At 46.0% G+C, this 6,966-nt stretch overlaps 1 long non-coding RNA gene across 1 annotated transcript; it reads left to right on the forward strand.

The window, feature by feature from the left end:
* Window positions 1–2,536: 2,536 nt before the first annotated feature.
* LOC144783111 (uncharacterized) lies at window positions 2,537–5,627 on the forward strand. The gene is made up of 2 exons (XR_013601408.1): window positions 2,537–2,730; window positions 4,812–5,627. It is a non-coding gene; the product is annotated as an uncharacterized LOC144783111 (long non-coding RNA).
* Window positions 5,628–6,966: the final 1,339 nt, after the last annotated feature.

Genomic DNA, 6,966 nt, shown 5'->3' on the forward strand with positions numbered 1-6,966 from the left:
TGGCCAGCGTGCTCCGAGTGCGCCCACAGCACTCAGGACAGGGACGGCTGCACACCGGACACCTGTGGCAGGGGGCATGTCCGAGCGAGAACCCAGGGCGCAGACTCCGCTGTGCCAGCCTAGCATCCCTGCCGGCATGCATAAGCTTCCTGTGGTTATCGGCACGTGGGTAGAAAAAAACGTACAGCCTAGACAGGAGACGAAACTGCACCACAAACAGCAATACAATTAAATTAAAAAGCATTTGCAATGCAATAGGTCTCGCTTTTACGCGAGTTTGAGCTATTTGCATTGTAAATGACAATGCATTTTATTTATGTTTTGTTTTTTAAAACAGAAATAAAAGCATTGTCATTTACAATGCAAATAGTCTAAACGTGCGTAAATGCGAGACCTATTGCATTGTAAATGCTTGTTCTTAAATGTTGCTGTCTATTTTCTTTTATCTCCTGGCTGTAGGATATTGCTCAGAGAAAAACCAAAGGTGGTGATGGACGGCGCGTTGACAATACAAACACTCACCCCCAGTCAACTGATCTGGGTTTAATCCATTACCGTTCTTTAGCTCACTCCGCCACCCCAGTTCAGACATGGCCATATGCAAATCAGTCTGACCCTGTGCCTCATGGGAACAGTCCAGCCCGAACTGCCAAGCCATGTCTTCCCTGGACCGGAATCAAGCTTCCCAGGACTGGTTTCTGGCATTACAGCCGTCTTCAGTCAGGCTTCCTTGACTCCAGTGGCAAAGTGAGCAAGGGACTCACGTCTGAGCATGCCCTGCCAACTTAGGGCGAACAAAGAAAAACCAAAGGTGGTGATGGACGGAGCGTTAACAATACAAACACTCACCCCCAGTCAACTGATCTGGGTTTAATCCATTACCGTTCTTTAGCTCACTCCTCCACCCCAGTTCAGACATGGCCATATGCAAATCAGTCTGAACCTGTGCCTCATGGGAACAGTCCAGCCCGAACTGCCAAGCCATATCTTCCCTGGACCGGAATCAAGCTTCCCAGGACTGGTTTCTGGCATTACAGCCGTCTTCAGCCAGGCTTCCTTGACTCCAGTGGCAAAGTGAGCAAGGGACTCAAGTCTGAGCATGCCCTGCCAACTTAGGGCGAACAAAGAAAAACCAAAGGTGGTGATGGACGGAGTGTCGACAATACAAACACTCACCCCCAGTCAACTGATCTGGGTTTAATCCATCACCGTTCTTTGGCTCACTCCGCCACCCCAGTTCAGACATGGCCATATGCAAATCAGTCTGACCCTGTGCCTCATGGCCACAGTCCAGACGAACTGCCAAGCCGTGTCTTACCTGGACCGGAATCAAACTTCCCAGGACCGGTTTCTGGCATTGCAGCCGTCTTCAGCCGGGCTTGCTTGACTCCAGTGGCAAAGTGAGCAAGGGACTCACGTCTGAGCATACCCTGCCAACTTAGGGCGAACAAAGAAAAACCAAAGATGGGAATGGACGGAGCGTTGACAATACAAACACTCACCCCCAGTCAACTGATCTGGGTTTAATCCACCACCGTTCTTTAGCTCACTCCGCCACCATATTGCTCAGAGACATTCTGTGTAGTTGTCCACTGTGTAAATGTTATGTTTGTAAATACACATTTACATAACTGTGCATCACCCAAATGAAAATTCTTATTTACTTTTTTATTTTGCATCACATCCAAAATGTTTATTTGTATCCACTCTAAAGAACGTTACAATCTGTTGCACAGCAAGACTGACATGGGCCCTGGCGCACGTAAGGAAATGGACCAGGGCTTTGTGGGTTAGGTAGATAAATGAAAGGAACAATCAGGGTTCTGTGGGTCCCTTCGGTCACTTGTCCTCAGTGCAACTGCACCTGCTGCACCATTGATAGCCACACCCCTGGTTTTAATTATATGTAATGTATTAGTACACAGATCAGAGGGATGCTGCTGGGGGATTGGGCGATGATGAAGCGTTTGAGGAGATCTGTGGTCAAGCTGTCAGTACACCCAACCCCCTATGGACTGAGGAGGAGGAGAGTGTTTATTATAGATGAGCGTTAGGTCGAAGTACAGGTGTGCAACAAATTCTTGGATTACCGCTCGATACAACTCTCACCACAAGTTATGGTGATTGTTCTGAACATGTTATGAAAATAGAACAAAATATTAACAATGACAGTATTCATATCGGCAATGATAATAAAAAATATTATGAGGATAAAAGAGTAATTAAACAGTTTGAGCCAACCAGTCTTGCCACCTGGAATCGCACGTTTTTATGATGTTTACGTTTTTCGGTATCTCTACAGCTTTAAAGCCAGAGCTGCTCGTTCTACTTGCACCATAATCCAAGGAGCTGACAGGCCGAGGCGGAGTGATCCACAGTAACACGCCGCACACAAGCCTGGAAGCAGAAGTGTCGTCCTCCGCTGTGATTGGCCAGCTGTCTCGCTTGTCAAAGCGCGAGGAGGCGATGTGACCGAGAGGACACCCGCCTTCTGCGATCCGCTGCTCCGGTTGGTTAATGTACCCGTCCATCGCGCCGCAGGGTAGGCTGCGCTGGCTGGTTACGTTGTAACTTTTCCAGAGGCTGCAATAGTTACCTCTGGAGCTTGGAGGAGGAAGGGATGTCAGCGGGGGGGAGTGAGGCTGTGACGCGGGGGGGGCAACGAGGGGACGAGAAGGAGAGCAGCACCACCGACGAGGGGCCTCCAGAGGCCCGGCTCAGCAGCAGCTGGTGAGTGAACACTGGGCCATGGGGAGGAGGATGGCTGATGGTGGGAGGGTGCGTGTTTATTTGTATTTTCAGCCTCACTGTTTTTTCATCCTTTTTAAGAGTGTGTTTATTTGGTATGAGGCCTGTCACCCTAAACATTAAATATCTTAAATGTCAGAAGGACGTATGCAAAAAAAACAACATCACAGCCCCCGCCCCCTTCTGTTGCCACGGTCGTGTGTCTACATCCAGTGTTTAGCTACGGTTGCTACTCATGCACAGCGTACTGCGTGTGGTGTCCAGAAACCACGTTGTCACTTCAGCCAATAATGCCCGCAATTCTCTGCTCCTCACTGTCTGCGCCTGATTGAGGTCAGTGCTAAAGTTAGCATGGCTTTTTTGGGGGGGACGGTGTGCTTTGCTTTTTGGATAGCTAAATAACCCTCATATAATCGTTTTGCCAGCTCAAGAAACCGTGGACGAAATGCTACTCTTAATTTCAGTGTTGTAGATTTTTCTTTTGATCTTCCATTTTCTTGTTGATATAGGCAGCGTGTGTTGTCTTTTCAAATAGATGAAGAGTTGAAAACCTCTAAAACACAAATCTCATTGTAGCATTCAGATTTGACAGTCATAGTTTCCGCTGCGTGTCCTCATAATAAAACAAGCGCGGCAGGCTGTCGGGAGCAGGGGGAGGTGCGCACGGCAGCAGGGGAGAGGAGGGGGGGAGGGTGGCTGTGTGCGTGCGTATGTGTGAGTGAGCGCGTGTGTGTATGCAGTGTGTGTGTGTGCGCGTGTGTGTATGCAGTGTGTGTGTGTATGCAGTGTGTGTGCGTGTTTGTGTGTGTGCGCATGCATGAGTGTGGCTGTGTGTGCGCGCGCGAATGAGAGAGGCGAGAGGCTGCTGAATGTTGAAGAGGAGATGTGCACGGCGCCGGGCGGGGCGTGCGCGTCCACAGACCAGAATCGCGCATGCCCCGGTCTGTCTCCCTTGTTGGCGCCCCCATTCACAAAGGGGAAGGGGTCCTTTGGGGACCTCTTCCCATTTGCAAATGACTTACCACCAATCTGAAACTGGTGGTATTCTGCGACCGTTTGCGACCACATTCCCCGTAGCAAAACATTCATACATAGCAGTGCGACTCGCTATGAGGAAGGGATGCCCTTTACACGCCCCTTCCTAATGGTAACTTGCAAACCCAATTTTGTGAGTTGGTACTAGGTAGCATCTCACATAGTAAGGTTAGTACACTGGAAAATGTATTTTACCAGTCGCAAACGGCTTGATGGGTTTTTTGCAGCCAGAAGAATGGATCAGTCATCTGGCCCTTTGTGCTTTATTCCAACTCTACCGTAAGCTACCAATGCTCTGGTTACACTCAGTGCATTTAAAAAAAGTCTCTCCTCTGTGTACTCTACCGTGCACTGTCAGGGCTTTGTTGTTAGAGAAGCATTTTGCACACTGTGCACACTTAAAAGGTGCATTTTCAAAATGTATCAACTATACCGTAGATTTTGCAGTTTCTTACTTGTCTTCTTCTTTTCAGTTTTTTATTCTCTCTCTCTCTGTATCCTTCCCTCTTTTTCTTTTTTGCCCTCTCTTTGTCTTTTGTCACTGAAACCTCATTGTGGCAATGGAGGAGGTTTGCAATTTTAATAGACCTGCCCTGAATGCTTACAACATGGCTATAACTAGCTTCTTCCCAGGGCCAGGAACTAACTAGCAGCACCTACCTAGCTGCCCTAGGCACCACTCTTTCCAGATGCTTACTATGCCATGCTAAACATATTTAAATACCACAAAATCAGGCCTTTTTTAATGAATTTATAATGAGGAAGGTGATGTCAACTGCCACTAAGTAGTACCATATGCCTTCAAATTTGTCTTAGGACATTTTTTTTATTTTGAATGTGGTGCTCATGTTAGCACAGAAAAAGAGAGGGGCTCTCCATGATGTTCCTGCCCGGGGTCCCACAAAAGCTTCTGAGAGGCCTCATCGTGCTTTATAACTCTTGTCCCAAACCCAGAGTTCCTTCTATGCCTGCTCTCCTAAAGTAGACATATTTGTGAATGAATTTATTTTTTTACACCTTTTTTCTAGGTGCTCTTCGAGGATGCCTTCGGTGAACCAGAAGGATCACACAGCATCAATGAAATTTGGGAATGTTCCTTCGACACCTTTCGAGAAGTGAAGAGCTGCTGTTACATCGTCCTGTCGGTTCTGTGTGGCGGCCCACTGGCCTTCTGTTGGGCACTGGAGTTTGCCTACCTTCAGTGTTGCCACATCTGGATGATAGGGCCCTGTCTCGCCTATTGGAGAATGAATCTCAGCTGCATGAAGCATTTCTGGAGCTCCTTTATCCACTGCATGTGCGACCCATTCTGCGAAGCCTGCAGCCTATGCTTCAGCAATATCCGTGTGCAGCACAAGAATGTATAAAGACACCATAACCCGATGCAGTAGAGAGCCTAATATCGACAACACAACAGCGAAACAGAAAAGGGACTAAGAATGCAAGCTCTCCTCCATGGTGAACAGATCTCATTCACTGCAACTTGTGACACACCAGAACACTTAGGGACATATTTAGTAGCATTCAGGCAGCGTAGCGGAGCTAGTCACCCTCCTGCGCTGCCTTAAAGGGAAAGAGCATGAATGTGCCATATTTAACATAATTAGGGCTCCCGGTTTTATGGTATTTCTTTTTTGTATATTTCGGTCTGTATTACAAATTTTATCTGTATTTATTTTAGGTTTTGCGAAATGTTTTTGCATGTTTCCATATTTATATAACCGAAAAATGTACATTTTAATTTGAATGTCTGACAGTTTTCAACGATATTAAGACCTGCAGATAATAAACCAAAACACTTTTTCAAAAAATATTAAACATTGAGTATCAATGGTGTGCCTGTACACTGCTCTTTCAGCATCATTATTAAAATGTCTTAATTTTTTAATCTACCTGACAATGTGCACGGCTATTGGCCTGACAGTCATGACTGACAGTATTTACATGTGCTCAGAAAAGATCCTGATTTCCATTTTTATACACATTTAAAAATGAATACAGACAGGGAAATGAATACATCTCTGTCTGCATTCATCTGTAAAAATCAGGAGAAACGGAAAACAGGGAGCCTTATAGATAATACAACTCATTCCTGTCCTCTATTTGTGCTGGTGCCCTTTTGGATGTCTGGCGGCAAAAAAGACACCCTTACCCCATGTTGCAAGGGTGCCTGCGTTGTGGGCATGATTTTTTGTGCAGGAATGGGTCCCTTCCTGCACAAAAACAATCCCCTGAGGCTTTTTCCTCTTTCTATGTGTGCTGCTGAATGCTGACCACATAGAGGAAGTAATGAGGAGAAATAAAGATTTTTCTCCTCGTTACGCCTCCCCTGGGGGAAGTGCAGCATTTTGACACATTCCCAAGTTTACAACTGATGGTAAATCTGCGGATGCTCCAAAATCCATGGGTGGATTCTTGGTTGCACCCATGCTCCACCCATGAAATGCCTCCCTGGGGCAGAGTAACACAAAACAGCAATTTGCACTATGTTTCATTATTCTGGATTTATCAAGCCACGCAAGGCCATACAAAGTGGCCTTGTGTTGTATGATAAATCAACCGTAGGAGTTGTGTTGCTCTTGCCCCCCATTGCATGGCTCAAGGGCAATACAACTCCTACATAATATGCTCCACAATATCTCTTTTTATTTATTATGACATTTGTATTATATTTAACCATTCTGAATAGTCCTAGCTGAATACAAGAAAATTAGCTAAGAACATTTTAATATGTTTCACTAAAAATCACCTTAACCTATAGAAAATAAACAATCACAGGTGCCAGAAATTAGAGGCACCCAGAATTAGAGGCACCAGTGTTTGCTTTCAACAGAAGGTAACCTTATTTCCCCGTCCCAGATGTGGGAATTCTTTAAACCCGTTGTGAACCCACTGTGCTATAATCTTTTTTTATTAAGTCGAGTCAGGGCAGCGCATAAGCTGCTCTGCAAGGCATGCTGTATTCAGTTAGGAACTTAAAGCTCCGCCCATGTCCTGCCCATCTTTTCAATTGGCTCCTATTACTGTCCTTTCTCAATCATTGTTTTTCATTCATAAAAAGGCTTAGTAGTCCCATCTTGGCACCGCCCAGTCATGTGACATCACAGGAAGTGACATCATATAACCTTCACCCTTGATGACATCACAGAAAGCGACATCATTTGCAACTTTGATCTCACAGCA

This window comes from Lissotriton helveticus, chromosome 9, assembly GCF_964261635.1.
Source record: "Lissotriton helveticus chromosome 9, aLisHel1.1, whole genome shotgun sequence".
Classification (NCBI taxonomy): Eukaryota; Metazoa; Chordata; class Amphibia; order Caudata; family Salamandridae; genus Lissotriton; species Lissotriton helveticus.